The sequence below is a fragment of the Pelobates fuscus genome, chromosome 12, assembly GCF_036172605.1.
Source record: "Pelobates fuscus isolate aPelFus1 chromosome 12, aPelFus1.pri, whole genome shotgun sequence".
Classification (NCBI taxonomy): Eukaryota; Metazoa; Chordata; class Amphibia; order Anura; family Pelobatidae; genus Pelobates; species Pelobates fuscus.
In genome coordinates, this window is record NC_086328.1 from 52,284,900 (window position 1) to 52,304,566 (window position 19,667).

The 19,667-nt window shown below is 43.5% G+C and overlaps 17 pseudogenes; all 17 read right to left on the bottom strand.

Annotated features, from left to right (window-relative positions):
* Positions 1-47: 47 nt before the first annotated feature.
* Positions 48-166, bottom strand: LOC134580102 (5S ribosomal RNA; annotated as a pseudogene).
* A 134-nt stretch (positions 167-300) lies between these two features.
* LOC134580200 (5S ribosomal RNA) lies at positions 301-419 on the bottom strand (annotated as a pseudogene).
* Positions 420-553: 134 nt separating this feature from the next.
* LOC134579908 (5S ribosomal RNA) lies at positions 554-672 on the bottom strand (annotated as a pseudogene).
* Positions 673-806: 134 nt separating this feature from the next.
* On the bottom strand, positions 807-925 carry LOC134579784 (5S ribosomal RNA; annotated as a pseudogene).
* Positions 926-1,312: 387 nt separating this feature from the next.
* On the bottom strand, positions 1,313-1,431 carry LOC134579872 (5S ribosomal RNA; annotated as a pseudogene).
* A 387-nt stretch (positions 1,432-1,818) lies between these two features.
* Positions 1,819-1,937, bottom strand: LOC134579909 (5S ribosomal RNA; annotated as a pseudogene).
* A 627-nt stretch (positions 1,938-2,564) lies between these two features.
* Positions 2,565-2,683, bottom strand: LOC134580035 (5S ribosomal RNA; annotated as a pseudogene).
* Positions 2,684-3,809: 1,126 nt separating this feature from the next.
* On the bottom strand, positions 3,810-3,928 carry LOC134579571 (5S ribosomal RNA; annotated as a pseudogene).
* A 134-nt stretch (positions 3,929-4,062) lies between these two features.
* Positions 4,063-4,181, bottom strand: LOC134579946 (5S ribosomal RNA; annotated as a pseudogene).
* A 630-nt stretch (positions 4,182-4,811) lies between these two features.
* LOC134580138 (5S ribosomal RNA) lies at positions 4,812-4,930 on the bottom strand (annotated as a pseudogene).
* Positions 4,931-5,557: 627 nt separating this feature from the next.
* Positions 5,558-5,676, bottom strand: LOC134580036 (5S ribosomal RNA; annotated as a pseudogene).
* A 1,126-nt stretch (positions 5,677-6,802) lies between these two features.
* Positions 6,803-6,921, bottom strand: LOC134579572 (5S ribosomal RNA; annotated as a pseudogene).
* A 134-nt stretch (positions 6,922-7,055) lies between these two features.
* LOC134579843 (5S ribosomal RNA) lies at positions 7,056-7,174 on the bottom strand (annotated as a pseudogene).
* A 620-nt stretch (positions 7,175-7,794) lies between these two features.
* On the bottom strand, positions 7,795-7,913 carry LOC134579574 (5S ribosomal RNA; annotated as a pseudogene).
* Positions 7,914-8,047: 134 nt separating this feature from the next.
* On the bottom strand, positions 8,048-8,166 carry LOC134579999 (5S ribosomal RNA; annotated as a pseudogene).
* A 134-nt stretch (positions 8,167-8,300) lies between these two features.
* On the bottom strand, positions 8,301-8,419 carry LOC134579734 (5S ribosomal RNA; annotated as a pseudogene).
* A 134-nt stretch (positions 8,420-8,553) lies between these two features.
* On the bottom strand, positions 8,554-8,672 carry LOC134579815 (5S ribosomal RNA; annotated as a pseudogene).
* Between the last annotated feature and the right edge of the window lie 10,995 nt (positions 8,673-19,667).

Sequence of the window (19,667 nt, forward strand, 5' to 3'; positions counted from 1 at the left end):
AAAGTGGTCTGATTATGACATCATAATGCAAAAATTAAATAAACAAAAGCTTACGGCACCTGAGGTTCCAAGTTGGTCTCCCATACAAGTACTAACCAGGCCCGAGTCTGGATGGCTTCAAAGATCTGACAAGATCAGGCATTTTCAGACTGGTTTGGCCATAAGTGAAGTTAAGATAATGCGATCTCGCTAATGTTGGTAGAATATCAAACACTGGTTTTGACAAAAGACAAGACGCTTTTGGATAGGGAAAAAAGTGGTCTGTTTATGACATCATAATGCAAAAAATAAATAAACAAAAGCTTACGGCACCTGAGATACCAAGTTAGTCTCCCATACAAATACTAACCAAGCCCGAGTCTGGATGGCTTCCGAGATCTGACGAGATCAGGCATTTTCAGACTGGTATGGCCGTAATTGAAATTAAGAGAATGCGATCCCGCTAATGTTGGTAGAATATCAAACACTGGTTGCGACAAAAGACAAGACGCTTCTGGATAGGGAAAAAAGTGGTCTGATTATGACATCATAATGCAAAAAATAAATAAACAAAAGCTTACGGCACCTGAGTTTCCTAGTTGGTCTCCCATACAAGTACTAACCAAGCCCGAGTCTGGATGGCTTCCGAGAACTGACGAGGTCAGGCATTTTCAGACTGGTATGGCCGTAATTGAAATTAAGAGAATGCGATCCCGCTAATGTTGGTAGAATATCAAACACTGGTTGCGACAAAAGACAAGACGCTTCTGGATAGGGAAAAAAGTGGTCTGATTATGACATCATAATGCAAAAAAGAAATAAACAAAAGCTTACGGCACCTGAGTTTCCTAGTTGGTCTCCCATACAAGTACTAACCAGGCCCGAGTCTAGATGGCTTCCAAGATCTGACGAGATCAGGCATTTTCAGACTGGTATGGCCATAAGTGAAGTTAAGATAAAGCGATCTCGCTAATGTTGGTAGAATATCAAACACTGGTTGCAACAAAAGACAAGACGCTTTTGGATAGGGAAAAAAGTGGTCTGATAATGAGATCCTAATGCAAAAAAGAAATAAACAAAAGCTTATGGCACCTGAGGTTCCTAGTTGGTCTCCCATACACAACCTAACCAGGCCCGAGTCTGGATGGCTTCCGAGATCTGTCAAGATCAGGCATTGTCAGACTGGTATGGCCATAAGTGAAATTAATCGAATGCGATCTCGCTAATGTTGGTAGAATATCAAACTCTGGTTGCGACAAAAGACAAGACGCTTCTGGATAGGGAAAAAAGTGGTCTGATTATGACATCATAATGCAAAAATTAAATAAACAAAAGCTTACGGCACCTGAGGTTCCAAGTTGGTCTCCCATACAAGTACTAACCAGGCCCGAGTCTGGATGGCTTCAAAGATCTGACGAGATCAGGCATTTTCAGACTGGTTTGGCCATAAGTGAAGTTAAGATAATGCGATCTCGCTAATGTTGGTAGAATATCAAACACTGGTTTTGACAAAAGACAAGACGCTTTTGGATAGGGAAAAAAGTGGTCTGATTATGACATCATAATGCAAAAAATAAATAAACAAAAGCTTACGGCACCTGAGATACCAAGTTAGTCTCCCATACAAATACTAACCAAGCCCGAGTCTGGATGGCTTCCTAGATATGACGAGATCAGGCATTTTCAGACTGGTATGGCCGTAATTGAAATTAAGAGAATGCGATCCCGCTAATGTTGGTAGAATATCAAACACTGGTTGCGACAAAAGACAAGACGCTTCTGGATAGGGAAAAAAGTGGTCTGATTATGACATCATAATGCAAAAAATAAATAAACAAAAGCTTACGGCACCTGAGGTTCCAAGTTGGTCGCCCATACAAGTACTAACCAGGCCCGAGTCTGGATGGCTTCAAAGATCTGACGAGATCAGGAATTTTCAGACTGGTTTGGCCATAAGTGAAGTTAAGATAATGCGATCTCGCTAATGTTGGTAGAATATCAAACACTGGTTGCGACAAAAGACAAGACGCTTCTGGATAGGGAAAAATGGTCTGATTATGACATCATAATGCAAAAAAGAAATAAACAAAAGCTTACGGCACCTGAGGTTTCTAGTTGGTCTCCCATACAAGTACTAACCAGGCCCGAGTCTGGATGGCTTCCGATATCTGGCATTTTCAGACTGGTATGACCATAACTGAAATTAAGAGAATGCGATCTTGCTAATGTTGGTAGAATATCAAACTCTGGTTGCAACAGAAGACAAGACGCTTCTGGATAGGGAAAAAAGTGGTCTGATTATGACATCATAATGCAAAAAATAAATAAACAAAAGCTTTCGCACCTGAGGTTCCAAGTTGGTCTCCCATACAAGTACTAACCAGGCCCGAGTCTGGATGGCTTCCGAGATTTGACGAGATCAGGCATTTTCAGATTGGTATGTCCATAAGTAAAGTTAAGAGAATGCGATCTCGCTAATGTTGGTAGAATATCAAACACTGGTTGCGACAAAAGACAAGACGCTTCTGGATAGGGAAAAAAGTGGTCTGATTATGACATCATAATGCAAAAAAGAAATAAACAAAAGCTTACGGCACCTGAGGTTCCTAGTTGGTCTCCCATAGAAGTACTAACCAGACCTGAGTCTGGATGGCTTCCGAGATCTGACGAGATCAGGCATTTTCAGACTGGTATGGCCGTACGTGAAATTAAGAGAATGCGATCTCGCTAATATTGGTAGAATATCAAACTCTAGTTGCGACAAAAGACAAGACGCTTCTAGATAGGGAAAAAAGTGGTCTGATTATGACATCATAATGCAAAAAAGAAATAAACAAAAGCTTACGCCATGTGAGGTTCCTAGTTGGTCTCCCATACAAATACTAACCAGGCCCGAGTCTGGATGGCTTCCGAGATCTGACGAGATCAGGCATTTTCAGACTGGTATCGCCGCAATTGAAACTAAGAGAATGCAATCTCGCTAATGTTGGTAGAATATCAAACACTGGTTGCGACAAAAGACAAGACGCTTCTGGATAGGGAAAAAAGTGGTCTGATTATGACATCATAATGCAAAAAAGAAATATACAAAAGCTTACGGCACCTGAGGTTCCTAGTTGGTCTCCCATACAAGTACTAACCAGGCCCGAGTCTGGATGGCTTCTGAGATCTGACATTTTCAGACTGGTATGGCCGTAAGTTAAATTAAGAGAATGCGATCTCGCTAATGTTGGTAGAATATCAAACACTGGTTGCGACAAAAGACAAGACGCTTCTGGATAGGGAAAAAAGTGGTCTGATTATGACATCATAATGCAAAAAAGAAATAAACGAAAGCTTACGGCACCTGAGGTTCCTAGTTGGTCTCCCATATAAGTACTAACCAGGCCCGAGTCTGGATGGCTTCCACGATCTGACAAGATCAGGCATTTTCAGGCTGGTATGGCCGCAAGTGAAATTTAGAGAATGCGATCTCACTAATGTTGGTAGAATATCAAACTCTGGTTGCGACAAAAGACAAGACGCTTCTGGATAGGGAAAAAAGTGGTCTGATTATGACATCATAATGCAAAAAAGAAATAAACAAAAGCTTACAGCACCTGAGGTTCCTAGTTGGTCTCCCATACAAGTACTAACCAGGCCCAAGTCTGGATGGCTTCTGAGATCTGACATTTTCAGACTGGTATGGCCATAAGTTAAATTAAGAGAATGCGATCTCGCTAATGTTGGTAGAATATCAAACACTGGTTGCGACAAAAGACAAGACGCTTCTGGATAGGGAAAAAAGTGGTCTGATTATGACATCATAATGCAAAAAAGAAATAAACGAAAGCTTACAGCACCTGAGGTTCCTAGTTGGTCTCCCATATAAGTACTAACCAGGCCCGAGTCTGGATGGCTTCCGCGATCTGACAAGATCAGGCATTTTCAGGCTGGTATGGCCGCAAGTGAAATTTAGAGAATGCGATCTCGCTAATGTTGGTAGAATATCAAACTCTGGTTGCGACAAAAGACAAGACGCTTCTGGATAGGGAAAAAAGTGGTCTGATTATGACATCATAATGCAAAAAAGAAATAAACAAAAGCTTATGGCACCTGAGGTTCCTATTTGGTCTCCCATACATGTACGAACCAGGCCCAAGTCTGGATGGCTTCCGAGATCTGACGAGATCAGGCATTTTCAGACTGGTATGGCCGTAAGTAAAATTAAGCGAATGCGATCTCGCTAATGTTGGTAGAATATCAAACTCTGGTTGCGACAAAAGACAAGACGCTTCTGGATAGGGAAAAAAGTGGTCTGATTATGACATCATAATGCAAAAAAGAAATAAACAAAAGCTTACGCCACCTGAGGTTCCTAGTTGGTCTCCCATACAAGTACTAACCAGGCCCGAGTCTGGATGGCTTCCGAGATCAGGCATTTTCAGACTGGTATCGCCGCAATTGAAACTAAGAGAATGCGATCTCGCTAATGTTGGTAGAATATCAAACACTGGTTGCGACAAAAGACAAGACGCTTCTGGATAGGGAAAAAAGTGGTCTGATTATGACATCATAATGCAAAAAAGAAATATACAAAAGCTTACGGCACCTGAGATACCAAGTTAGTCTCCCATACAAATACTAACCAAGCCCGAGTCTGGATGGCTTCCTAGATATGACGAGATCAGGCATTTTCAGACTGGTATGGCCGTAATTGAAATTAAGAGAATGCGATCCCGCTAATGTTGGTAGAATATCAAACACTGGTTGCGACAAAAGACAAGACGCTTCTGGATAGGGAAAAAAGTGGTCTGATTATGACATCATAATGCAAAAAATAAATAAACAAAAGCTTACGGCACCTGAGGTTCCAAGTTGGTCGCCCATACAAGTACTAACCAGGCCTGAGTCTGGATGGCTTCAAAGATCTGACGAGATCAGGAATTTTCAGACTGGTTTGGCCATAAGTGAAGTTAAGATAATGCGATCTCGCTAATGTTGGTAGAATATCAAACACTGGTTGCGACAAAAGACAAGACGCTTCTGGATAGGGAAAAATGGTCTGATTATGACATCATAATGCAAAAAAGAAATAAACAAAAGCTTACGGCACCTGAGGTTTCTAGTTGGTCTCCCATACAAGTACTAACCAGGCCCGAGTCTGGATGGCTTCCGATATCTGGCATTTTCAGACTGGTATGACCATAACTGAAATTAAGAGAATGCGATCTTGCTAATGTTGGTAGAATATCAAACTCTGGTTGCAACAGAAGACAAGACGCTTCTGGATAGGGAAAAAAGTGGTCTGATTATGACATCATAATGCAAAAAATAAATAAACAAAAGCTTTCGCACCTGAGGTTCCAAGTTGGTCTCCCATACAAGTACTAACCAGGCCCGAGTCTGGATGGCTTCCGAGATTTGACGAGATCAGGCATTTTCAGATTGGTATGTCCATAAGTAAAGTTAAGAGAATGCGATCTCGCTAATGTTGGTAGAATATCAAACACTGGTTGCGACAAAAGACAAGACGCTTCTGGATAGGGAAAAAAGTGGTCTGATTATGACATCATAATGCAAAAAAGAAATAAACAAAAGCTTACGGCACCTGAGGTTCCTAGTTGGTCTCCCATAGAAGTACTAACCAGACCTGAGTCTGGATGGCTTCCGAGATCTGACGAGATCAGGCATTTTCAGACTGGTATGGCCGTACGTGAAATTAAGAGAATGCGATCTCGCTAATATTGGTAGAATATCAAACTCTAGTTGCGACAAAAGACAAGACGCTTCTAGATAGGGAAAAAAGTGGTCTGATTATGACATCATAATGCAAAAAAGAAATAAACAAAAGCTTACGCCATGTGAGGTTCCTAGTTGGTCTCCCATACAAATACTAACCAGGCCCGAGTCTGGATGGCTTCCGAGATCTGACGAGATCAGGCATTTTCAGACTGGTATCGCCGCAATTGAAACTAAGAGAATGCAATCTCGCTAATGTTGGTAGAATATCAAACACTGGTTGCGACAAAAGACAAGACGCTTCTGGATAGGGAAAAAAGTGGTCTGATTATGACATCATAATGCAAAAAAGAAATATACAAAAGCTTACGGCACCTGAGGTTCCTAGTTGGTCTCCCATACAAGTACTAACCAGGCCCGAGTCTGGATGGCTTCTGAGATCTGACATTTTCAGACTGGTATGGCCGTAAGTTAAATTAAGAGAATGCGATCTCGCTAATGTTGGTAGAATATCAAACACTGGTTGCGACAAAAGACAAGACGCTTCTGGATAGGGAAAAAAGTGGTCTGATTATGACATCATAATGCAAAAAAGAAATAAACGAAAGCTTACGGCACCTGAGGTTCCTAGTTGGTCTCCCATATAAGTACTAACCAGGCCCGAGTCTGGATGGCTTCCACGATCTGACAAGATCAGGCATTTTCAGGCTGGTATGGCCGCAAGTGAAATTTAGAGAATGCGATCTCACTAATGTTGGTAGAATATCAAACTCTGGTTGCGACAAAAGACAAGACGCTTCTGGATAGGGAAAAAAGTGGTCTGATTATGACATCATAATGCAAAAAAGAAATAAACAAAAGCTTACAGCACCTGAGGTTCCTAGTTGGTCTCCCATACAAGTACTAACCAGGCCCAAGTCTGGATGGCTTCTGAGATCTGACATTTTCAGACTGGTATGGCCATAAGTTAAATTAAGAGAATGCGATCTCGCTAATGTTGGTAGAATATCAAACACTGGTTGCGACAAAAGACAAGACGCTTCTGGATAGGGAAAAAAGTGGTCTGATTATGACATCATAATGCAAAAAAGAAATAAACGAAAGCTTACAGCACCTGAGGTTCCTAGTTGGTCTCCCATATAAGTACTAACCAGGCCCGAGTCTGGATGGCTTCCGCGATCTGACAAGATCAGGCATTTTCAGGCTGGTATGGCCGCAAGTGAAATTTAGAGAATGCGATCTCGCTAATGTTGGTAGAATATCAAACTCTGGTTGCGACAAAAGACAAGACGCTTCTGGATAGGGAAAAAAGTGGTCTGATTATGACATCATAATGCAAAAAAGAAATAAACAAAAGCTTATGGCACCTGAGGTTCCTATTTGGTCTCCCATACATGTACGAACCAGGCCCAAGTCTGGATGGCTTCCGAGATCTGACGAGATCAGGTATTTTCAGACTGGTATGGCCGTAAGTAAAATTAAGCGAATGCGATCTCGCTAATGTTGGTAGAATATCAAACTCTGGTTGCGACAAAAGACAAGACGCTTCTGGATAGGGAAAAAAGTGGTCTGATTATGACATCATAATGCAAAAAAGAAATAAACAAAAGCTTACGCCACCTGAGGTTCCTAGTTGGTCTCCCATACAAGTACTAACCAGGCCCGAGTCTGGATGGCTTCCGAGATCAGGCATTTTCAGACTGGTATCGCCGCAATTGAAACTAAGAGAATGCGATCTCGCTAATGTTGGTAGAATATCAAACACTGGTTGCGACAAAAGACAAGACGCTTCTGGATAGGGAAAAAAGTGGTCTGATTATGACATCATAATGCAAAAAAGAAATATACAAAAGCTTACGGCACCTGAGGTTCCTAGTTGGTCCCCCATTCAAGTACTAACCAGGCCCGAGTCTGGATGGCTTCTGAGATCTGACATTTTCAGACTGGTATGGCCGTAAGTTAAATTAAGAGAATGCGATCTCGCTAATGTTGGTAGAATATCAAACACTGGTTGCGACAAAAGACAAGACGCTTCTGGATAGGGAAAAAAGTGGTCTGATTATGACATCATAATGCAAAAAAGAAATAAACGAAAGCTTACAGCACCTGAGGTTCCTAGTTGGTCTCCCATATAAGTACTAACCAGGCCCGAGTCTGGATGGCTTCCGCGATCTGACAAGATCAGGCATTTTCAGGCTGGTATGGCCGCAAGTGAAATTTAGAGAATGCGATCTCGCTAATGTTGGTAGAATATCAAACTCTGGTTGCGACAAAAGACAAGACGCTTCTGGATAGGGAAAAAAGTGGTCTGATTATGACATCATAATGCAAAAAAGAAATAAACAAAAGCTTATGGCACCCGAGGTTCCTATTTGGTCTCCCATACATGTACGAACCAGGCCCAAGTCTGGATGGCTTCCGAGATCTGACGAGATCAGGCATTTTCAGACTGGTATGGCCGTAAGTAAAATTAAGCGAATGCGATCTCGCTAATGTTGGTAGAATATCAAACTCTGGTTGCGACAAAAGACAAGACGCTTCTGGATAGGGAAAAAAGTGGTCTGATTATGACATCATAATGCAAAAAAGAAATAAACAAAAGCTTAAAGCACCTGAGGTTCCTAGTTGGTCTCCCATTCAAGTACTAACCAGGCCCAAGTCTGGATGGCTTCTGAGATCTGACGAGATCAAGCTTTTTCAGACTGGTATGGCCGTAAGTGAAATTAAGAGAATGCGATCTCGCTAATGTTGGTAGAATATCAAACTCTGGTTGCGACAAAAGACAAGATGCTTCTGGATAAGGAAAAAAGTGGTCTGATTATGACATCATAATGCAAAAAAGAAATAAACAGAAGTTTACGGCACCTGAGGTTCCTAGTTGGTCTCCCATACAAGTACATCCCATGCCCGAGTCTGGATGGTTTCTGAGATCTGACGAGATCAGGCATTTTCAGACTGGTATGGCCGTAAGTAAAATTAAGAGAATGCGATCTCGCTAATGTTGGTAGAATATCAAACTCTGGTTGCGACAAAAGACAAGACGCTTCTGGATAGGGAAAAAAGTGGTCTGATTATGACATCATAATGCAAAAAGAAATAAACAAAAGCTTACAGCACCTGAGACTCCTAGTTGGTCTCCCATACAAGTACTAACCAAGCCTGAGTCTGGATGGCTTCCGAGATCTGGCATTTTCAGACTGGTATGGCCATAATTGAAATTAAGAGAATGCGATCTCGCTAATGTTGGTAGAATATCAAACACTGGTTGCGACAAAAGACAAGACTCTTCTGGATAGGGAAAAAGTGGTCTTATTATGACATCATAATGCAAAAAATAAATAAACAAAAGCTTACGGCACCAATTTGTCCGAATATATAGATATTTTACTTCAGCCATACGTTATTCAATCCAAATCGTATCTTAGGGACACTATAGATCTTTTAAGAAAACTTGAAAAGATTACTTGGCAAGAGGATTTCTTATTCATCACTTGCGATGTCCAATCATTATACACCATTATACAGCACGACAAAGGATGCGATGCAGTCAGAAAAGTCTTAGAAAAAGCTAACTCTATGGAGCAAGAGTAGATTAACTTTTTAATTGAAGGTATTAACTTGATTCTTAATAATAACTATTTTTGGTTTAAAGACTCTTTTTATCTACAAAACAGAGGAACGGCCATGGGTACCAGATTCGCGCCCAGCTATGCCAACCTCTTTATGGCCGAGTGGGAAGATAGATTTATTTGGAGTGGGCATGGCTGGACGTCGAATCTGGTATCCTACTCTAGATACATCAATGATCTTATTTTTATCTGGAAGGGTCCTATAAAGCAGGCACATGATTTTATCCAATTTTTAAATTCGAATCAAGAGGGTATCATCTTAACCTCAGAAATAAATGACAAAGAGATCACATATTTAGATCTTAATATTTATATTGAAAATTGTGCTATTCATACTAAAACCCATTTCAAAGATGTCCATGTCAACAACTATATTAACACAAAAAGTTGTCACAATAAAGCCTGGCTTAATAGCATCCCAAAGAGCCAAACAACTAGACTTAGGAGAAACTGTTCGGACAATACAGTCTGTGACGAACCCTGCTGCATAGACCTGTATTGCTGGTTCGTCTGATTTCATTGGATTCGTGGATTTCCTGTCCGTGCGCTGTTGTTCGTACGTTTTCTAAAGTACCGATTGAAACTACCGAACATCGGCCACCCAGGAGAGGAGTGTGCGGCTCATTAACACCTTGACCACAAATTAGAACGTTGTGGTTAACCGCAAACACCTCTCCATTCCATTTCGTACGGGTGGTCGTTGTTCGTATGCCGAACACGAGGCGGCGGCCATTTTGGACACGAGGCGAATCAGCGGTGTTCGGTGCAAAACCCATGGATCTAAAAACGGACTCTTTATCTACCGAACACCGCTGGAGACGGCCGTCTCCCCTTCTATTCCCTTGGAGGCATACGAACACTGTTCCGTTCGGGAGTTTCTTTCATCCGTATGACCTTACCCAGATAGCCGTCCCATGGAGTCATTCGTATACCGAAGGACTTATGAGAGACTTTGACTCCATGGCGATTGGACTGTGTACATCGGACCTGAGCGCTATTCGGTAGGAATATGCCCTCAGATCCAGGCTATCTGGGGATATGTTGCACGAACACTATATATTCGGTACTTCTGATTTTATGTATTTTATTGCATTTTTTGTGTTTGGGTTTAAAATGGCGATGGTTCCTATCCTCGGAGTTAATTAGGTTTCTCCCTAATTATCTCCAGGATAGGAAGAGATGTATTATGGGTAACATGGGAAGGGCTTGTGTTATAGCCACTGTGATTGGCTACTGTTTAATATATTTTACAGTCTTCCACCAGGTCCCCTAGGGAAGTGTCTACCTGGTGGAGACCTGCATAAATACTGGGCAGGTAGCCCCCATTAAACACATTCTGCTTGACCTTCAAAACGGAGCTTTGTCTCGTTTGTGGAGGGATTGACTATTGGGACAGCGCTTTCGTTTATTTCTAGCTGTGGAAGGATTTCGGATGGATTGCTGATCGGGAGTTACCGCATTCGTATGCTCCGTTCGGGAGTTTTATGATCGGTTATGCTGGAATTGCATTTCTGGAGAAAGGGGATTATCGACTAAATGGCGGCTTCTCTCTCCAGGCGGTGAGTGTCGTAACAATTGGTGGCAAGCGACGGGATGAATCCCACCGCCCTGAAGGCCAGCTACACACCCCGGATTGGAAATGCAATATGAGGAATTAAGGCGTGCTACCCTTAAAGACATTTTGGAGCGCAGAGGACGATCAGCGAGCAATCTCAAGAAAAGAGAGATTATTGCTATATTGGTAGAGATGGATACAGCACAGGGAAGGGAGATAGCTAATGTGCCTGGCCTGCTGGATTTAACACCCGAGGAGATAGCGTTTAACCGGGCAGTTCAGATAAGGCTGGCACACTTTGGCCCCAACCCTGCAGCAGATATTGTGGTGCAAGTACAAGCCGCAGTGGCAGCACAACAGGCGCTCCAGAGAAGCGGAGCTGCAGCAGCAGAGGTACCCCATAATAACAATGGGAAGAAAAAGGTACCATTTGCTGCTTTTAAAAATTTTATTGAGACTGAAGGAGAGATAGACGGGTTCCTGGCGGACTTTGAACGACAGTGTGCTTTACACCAGGTGCCTGCAGAAGAATGGGTTCCTATCCTCTCTGGGAAATTATCCGGCCGGGCCAGTGAAGCTTTTCAGGCCATCCCAGAGGAGGAACTCACTAGCTACCGGGCAGTAAAAGATGCCCTTTTGACCCGGTACGCTGTTACCCCTGAGGCGTACCGGAGGCGATTCCGAGACAATAATAAACAGGCTGGTGATTCCTATGTGGAATGGGCATGCCGGGTACACCGCACGGCAGCCCACTGGATGACAGGGTGTCGAGCGGTAACTGGGGAAGAGGTGCTGCAAGTGTTCCTGCTAGAACACTGCTTTGACAAGTTACCTGCAGGGGTTCGAGAGTGGGTCAGGGACCGTAAACCCGCTACCTTCCATGAAGCTGCTCGTCTGGCTGACGAATACACTGATGCCCGTAAGCTCGATCAGACAGCAGCCAAGGTCCCTGCCCGAGTGGAATACAAACCGGCAGCACCTCCAACCACCAACCTATATCACCCCCCAGCACAACGTACCCCCGCTATGCCGCCAGCAACCAACCATGGGCAGTCAGCCCGATTCAACAAACGGGGTTACTCCAACCAGGTCCAGTGCTATGGATGCAAGCAGATGGGACATAAAAGACCAGAATGCCCTTTAAACCATGCCAACCAAGCACCGTCCTGGAGAAACCCAGTCGGCGGAGCCCAGCAGCCACCTCAGCCGTCTGCTCACTGCCTTGAGCAGGAGGAGTTTTGGGGTTTCCTTCACGAAGCAGACCCAGTCCAAGCAGCTCAGCAGGACAACCGCCAACACCACAGGCAGACCGTTAAGTTGAATGGGAAAGAGGTCACTGGTCTAAGAGACACCGGAGCTACTATGACCTTGCTCCAAAAGAACCTGGTTTCGGAACACCAACACACCGGGAATACTGTGGCAGTAAGGGTGGCAGGAGGCGCCGTGTTCCGCCTGCCTGTTGCCCGGGTTCATTTGGACTGGGGAGTGGGAGCTGGACATGTGAATGTGGGGGTTATGAAGGACTTGCCTGCCGATGTTTTGCTGGGAAATGATTTGGCCCCTCTGATTTCTGCCTATGCTACTATGGGACCTGGCGAAGCCAATCCAGTGACTACCCGTGCTCAGACCCGTGCTGCTGGAACCGGCCCACCTGCTGCTGAGACCCAGGTAAGAACCGATTCCCCGACTGACACCCCAGGGCAGACGTTAGCTAGTTGGGATTCCCCAGAGGAGTTTGGGAGGGAAACCCAGACAGACCCATCTCTCCAGAGGTATAGGGGCAGAGCAGACACTGGAGAAGAAGGAGCAGAGGGGGAGCGGTATTAGTGGGTGGGGGACAGGTTATATCGGATCCCTAAGCCGTCCCAGAAAAGTGTTGCCCCTCCGCCGAATCGACAGCTGGTAGTGCCCGCGAAATACCGGCGGGAGATTCTGCGGATAGGGCATGATGTCCCGCTAGCCGGACATCTAGGGTCCCGCCGCACAGGCCATAGGATTATGCAGAATTTTTTTTGGCCAGGAATTAACCAGGCTGTGCGGATATATTGTAGCACGTGTGACACTTGTCAACGGGTAGGGAAGCGGGGGGACCACCCAAAAGGTAGGCTTATGTCGATGCCTATTATTGGGGAGCCCTTTGCCCGCATAGCCGTTGATATTGTGGGTCCACTGGCCAGGGCTAGTCCATCTGGTAAGAAATACATTCTCACCGTGGTGGACTATGCCACTCGCTATCCAGAGGCAGTAGCACTGTCTAATATAGAGGCAGAGACAGTTGCTGATGCCCTGGTTAGGATTTTTACCAGGGTCGTGTTCCCTCAAGAGATTCTCTCTGACCAGGGAACCCAATTTACCGCTGTGCTCACCCAGCAGCTGTGGAGGGTATGCGGCATTAAACCGATACTTAGTTCCCCATACCATCCACAGACTAACGGTCTCTGCGAGCGATTTAATGGCACCCTCAAACAGATGCTGAGGACCTTTTCTGACACTTGCCGGGACTGGGAGCGATTCCTGCCTCATCTGTTGTTTGCCTACAGAGAGGTGCCCCAGGAATCTACTGGGTTCTCCCCCTTTGAGCTGCTTTATGGGAGAAGGGTCCGCGGACCTCTAGATCTCATTAGAGGCCACTGGGAGGGGGAGACAGAGCAGGAAGGGACCCCCATAGTGCCATATGTTCTGGAACTTCGGGACCGCATGGAGAAACTGTCTCTGATGGTAAGAGAGAACCTCCAGGTGGCCCAGGGGAGACAGAAAGAATGGTACGATCGGGGTGCCCGACAGCGAATATTCCAGGTTGGGCAGAAGGTACTAGTGCTCAAACCTGTGAAGGCGAACAAGATGCAAGCATCTTGGCAGGGCCCGTATAAAGTAGTAGCTCAGGTGTGTGATACTACTTACCTTATAGCCAGCTGTTCAGATGACAGGATCCAGCGATCCTTTCATGTGAACATGCTAAAGGAGTATCAGGAACGACCTGAGGATGTAGCTGCAGTATGTGCCCCCGCTGCAGACGATACCGAAAGCTTACCCTTACCCGACCTATTAGCGAGAGGTGCCCAGACGGATCTGACTGATCTCGTACAGCTAGGGGACAGGTTAAGCCCCGCAGAAGGAACAGGCGAAACAGCTTCTGTGGGAGAAGCAGGCGACGTTCTCCCAAGAACCCGGCTACACTACCCTAGCTGTACATAAGGTAGAGACCCCTGGACAGAACCCCTTAAGACAGCCCCCTTACCGTATCCCTGAAGCAGTCCGAGAAGGAATGCGGAAGGAGATAGAGGAGATGACCCAGCTTGGGGTCATCGAGCACTCCGATAGCCCTTGGGCCTCCCCTGTAGTCCTGGTGCCTAAGAAAGATGGGACCACCCGGTTCTGTGTGGACTACAGGAGGCACAACGAGCGGACCACCACTGACGCCTACCCGATGCCACGGGTAGACGAATTATTAGACCGCATTGCCAGGGGACGCTATCTGACCACCATAGACCTGTGTAAGGGCTACTGGCAGATTCCCTTGGCCAAGGACGCTATCCCCAAGTCGGCCTTCGTCACCCCCTTTGGCTTATACCAATTTAAGGTTATGCCATTTGGGATGAAGAATGCCCCAGCTACCTTCCAACGGATGGTGGACAGGCTCCTTGATGGCTTCCAGGAATTTGCTTGTGCATACCTGGATGATATTGCGATCTACAGTGAGTCCTGGGAGGAACACCTGGTGCACGTAGGGGTAGTACTGGATAAAATTCGGGCCGCTGGCCTGACGTTGAAGCCAGAAAAGTGTCATCTCGGCATGGCTGAGGTACAATACTTGGGTCACAGGGTGGGGTGTGGGAGCCAGAGACCAGAGCCGGCCAAGATAGAGGCCCACACCTATCACTAAGACCCAGGTATTGGCCTTCCTAGGGACAGCAGGGTATTACAGACGCTTTGTCCCCGACTACAGCTCTATAGCTAAACCCCTGACAGACCTGACTAAGAAGAACCTCCCTAAGCAGGTCCTGTGGTCTCCAGCTTGTGAAACTGCGTTTCAAGCACTTAAGCAGGCTCTCGTGAATGCCCCTGTCCTGGCTGCCCCACTTCCTAACAAACGTTTTCTCGTTCATACAGATGCTTCCATGTATGGACTGGGGGATGTGCTAAGCCAGGTCGGGGAGGATGGAGGAGAACACCCTGTCGCATATCTCAGTCGAAAGCTGTTACCCCGGGAAGTGAGTTATGCGGCAGTGGAGAAAGAATGTTTGGCCCTGGTCTGGGCATTGAAAAAATTGAGAATACAAGATAATGAGTAGGCGCTTCCAAATATTTAACAGAGATAGTTAAAGAACAGGGTATGATACAGCAGTGTTTCCCAGACACTAAATCAGAAAAAGTAAGTAAAGAATGTGTATCATAAACCACATAGGGAGGTAAGGCCCCTGAGTCAGGTATAGTAATAAACAATAATAGTAACAAAAAAAAAAAAATAATATATACAACCTGACCACAGGCGAATGGCAGAGTATTATCTATAAAATAAGAATAAAAAATAACATAGTGTATACTGTGTATAAAATTTGGTGAATAATATGAGGATGGACTACCACTCACATTTACCAGAGCCGTACCAGGCTCTGTATAGCAGGCTCAAAGGTGCCAATACTGGCTAGCGAAGCTCCAAGGCAAAAATATGCAGGATTCCGTGGTAAAAAAGAATTTATTTTATAAATAAAAATATCAATATAAAATAACAGACTCCCGGTTATAAGGGGGTGGAACCCAAACAACAAATGTTATAAAATCAAGGTATCCACTTACCCCAAACAAAGTAAACCGTCGGAGTAAGTATAGAGAACAAATAAAATACAATCAAATGATACAAGGTTCAGCAGACGCGTTTCGGCTCGGTGGCCTTCTTCCAGTGCTGATTTTCGGGTCCTCGTGGTTTGTTTAAATGCGCCCGGCATTGTAGATCACCTGTGCGTGCTTTTCTTCCGTATACGTCATTTCCGGTAATTACGGATGATGTCATTTCCGGTATCGTCAGTTGGAACGCACGGTGGAACGCATGTAGCATTCAGTAGTTTCCGGTCTCGGAAAAATTACATTAAAAGAGAATTGATTATATGTAAAAACAAAAAATATATACAAAGACCTAGAGAAGCCTTTATAAAGTGGATAAAGATCCATGAAAATGGATCTTAAACTGTCATCCTTTTAAACTCTCATATTAATTAACCACTTTAGTAAGCAGAAGCTTATAGTAAAGTATACACATAAGTGGAGTGTAGGAGCCGGCCAAACATAGGCAAAAAGGAATAATGTAAAAAAGGGGGGATACCAAAAAAGAGGGAATGAATAATTGAAAAAATCTGAAATAAAAATAATTTACAAAAAATGAGAAAACTCAAAATCTAAATTTAAACCCATAGGGAATAAACAGTCCATATCAAAAATCCATTTGCTCTCTATCTTTGCCAGCTCCTTTACATTATTCTCACCCCTCCAATTTTTTACTTTTTTGAAAATAGCCATAAATGATAATACAGATGGATCACTTCTATGTTTTTTGGCGAAGTGTGCTGAAACACTATGTTTCATATACCCCCTCTGGATATTGCCCACGTGTTCCGCAATCCTGGTTTTTAAGGTCCTGGTGGTCATCCCTATGTACTGCAGACCACATGGGCACCAGAGGAGGTATATGACATTTGTAGAGTGACATGTCAGAACCTGGCGGATAGGAAAAGTATGATGATTAGAATGAGAAACAAAGGAGGTGATTTTTTGTTTGTTAAATAAAGTTTTCTTACATGTAACACATGTTTTACAGGGATAGAAACCCGGCTCAATGTTGAAAAAGTTTTTTCTATTATCTTTTTTCTCCTTAATGAAGCTTGTTGTTAAATGTTGTTTTAGATTTCTTGCTCCTCTATAAACAATAACTGGTTTTTCTCCTATAATTTTTCCAAGAGTTGGTTCTGATTTGAGAATGTACCAATATTTGTTAATAATGTGTTTAATCTGTTTGGCATTTTCATTGTAATTTAGGACAATTGGAATATTTGAAAAACCTTCCTTCTTCTTTACATTATCTGTTTTTTTCTTTAGAATTTCCTTTCGTTTTTTTTCTTTAATTTTACTTATAAAATTGTCTAAGGATTTTTCATCATAATTTTTCTCAACCAATCTGGTTTTTAAAAATTGTGCCTGTTCATCGAATGACTTTGGGTCACTGCAATTTCTGTATAGCCGTAGGAATTGGCTGTTAGGCATGTTATGCAGCCATGGGCCGTAGTGGCAGCTAGACGTATCTATATATCCATTGACGTCGACCTTCTTAAAGAAGGTCTTGGTCTGAATGGTTTGATTTTCAGTATAGATATATAAATCAAGAAAACTAATGCCTACAGTGCTGTGCTCACTGGTAATGTGTATATCTGAGTGATTGCAATTCAAAAAATTAATAAAAAGTCCAAGTGTGTCCACATTTCCTCGCCAAATAAAAAAAATGTCATCGATGTACCTGCGATAGAGAACCAGATTCTCCGCCCAGCGCGCCTCTGAGAGAAAGGAATTCTCCCAATAAGCCATAAAAAGGTTGGCGTAGCTGGGCGCGAATCTGGTTCCCATCGCGGTACCCTTAAGCTGCAAAAAAATTTTTTCATCAAACCAAAAATAATTATTATGGAGAATAAGTTTGATACTCTCCATAATAAATGCAGTCTGATCCTCCTTCATATTACTTTGATGTTTTAAAAAATATTCTACCGCTTCACAACCTAGAGCATGCGATATGCAAGTATATAAACTTGTAACGTCGCACGTTACTAGGAGGTAGTCATTCTCCCACCGTATGTCCATCAGGAGCGTTAGTAAAGACGTAGAGTCCTTAAGGTATGATGGTTGTGATGTTACCAAGGGCTGGAGTTGTTTGTCTACATACTCAGAAAGATTACTTAGGAGTGATCCAACCCCGGACACTATGGGTCTCCCTGGTGGATTTTTTTGATCTTTATGGATTTTGGGGAGTATATACAATACTGGAATCTTACATGTGTCAACATCAAGGTAGGAGAACTCGTGCTTGTTTAGAATACCGAGCACTTTACCCTTATCCAAAAGCTCTGAGTAAGCCTTTCTGATTTGGCTAGTGGGATCACCCTTAAGTTCTTTATAAGTGGTAACATCATTGAGTTGTCTATATATTTCTAGGTAATATTGATCTTTATTGAGGATCACTATACCCCCGCCTTTGTCGGCGGGTTTAATGACTATACTTGTGTCCGATTGTAGTTCTTTCATAGCTTTCCTTTGTTGATGGTTAATATTATTATGTTTGGGTCTGTTAATTTTCTTTACCTCGCCCATAACCAGTTTTTCAAAAACTTTCATCTCACTATTGACACAATGTCGGGGGAAGAAAGTTGACTTCTTTTTTAGAGAGGTATGTATGGACTCTTGGGATATAGTTGCTTCTTCTATATAAGGTGATTTCTCAAAAAACATTTTTATACTTAGATTGCGTATAAATTTTGTTATGTCTATAAATGTATTGAAAGGTTGATTATATTCTGATGGAACAAACTTTAAACCTTTTTTTTAAATTTCTTGTTTTTACATATAATCAATTCTCTTTTAATGTAATTTTTCCGAGACCGGAAACTACTGAATGCTACATGCGTTCCACCGTGCGTTCCAACTGACGATACCGGAAATGACATCATCCGTAATTACCGGAAATGACGTATACGGAAGAAAAGCACGCACAGGTGATCTACAATGCCGGGCGCATTTAAACAAACCACGAGGACCCGAAAATCAGCACTGGAAGAAGGCCACCGAGCCGAAACGCGTCTGCTGAACCTTGTATCATTTGATTGTATTTTATTTGTTCTCTATACTTACTCCGACGGTTTACTTTGTTTGGGGTAAGTGGATACCTTGATTTTATAACATTTGTTGTTTGGGTTCCACCCCCTTATAACCGGGAGTCTGTTATTTTATATTGATATTTTTATTTATAAAATAAATTCTTTTTTACCACGGAATCCTGCATATTTTTGCCTTGGAGCTTCGCTAGCCAGTATTGGCACCTTTGAGCCTGCTATACAGAGCCTGGTACGGCTCTGGTAAATGTGAGTGGTAGTCCATCCTCATATTATTCACCAAATTTTATACACAGTATACACTATGTTATTTTTTATTCTTATTTTATAGATAATACTCTGCCATTCGCCTGTGGTCAGGTTGTATATATTATTTTTTTTTTTTTGTTACTATTATTGTTTATTACTATACCTGACTCAGGGGCCTTACCTCCCTATGTGGTTTATGATACACATTGAAAAAATTGAGTCCCTATTTGTATGGACAGGAATTTTCCCTTATCACGGACCACAATCCCCTTGTTTGGCTTAACCGGGTCTCAGGAGACAATGGTAGACTGCTGCGGTGGAGTTTAGCATTACAACCATATAACTTCACCATCAGCTACCGACCCGGTAAGCAGAATGGGAATGCAGATGGATTATAACGGCAAACCGACGTCCTTGCTACTTCCTAGTCCGGTCATCCCCAAGTTGACCCGCTAAAGGGCCAAGCCGGGTCTGCCGGAGTGTTCCACAAGGGGGGAGCCGTGTGACGAACCCTGCTGCATAGACCTGTATTGCTGGTTCGTCTGTTTTCATTGGATTCGTGGATTTCCTGTCCGTACGCTGTTGTTCGTACGTTTTCTAAAGTACCGATTGAAACTACCGAACATCGGCCACCCAGGAGAGGAGTGTGCGGCTCATTAACACCTT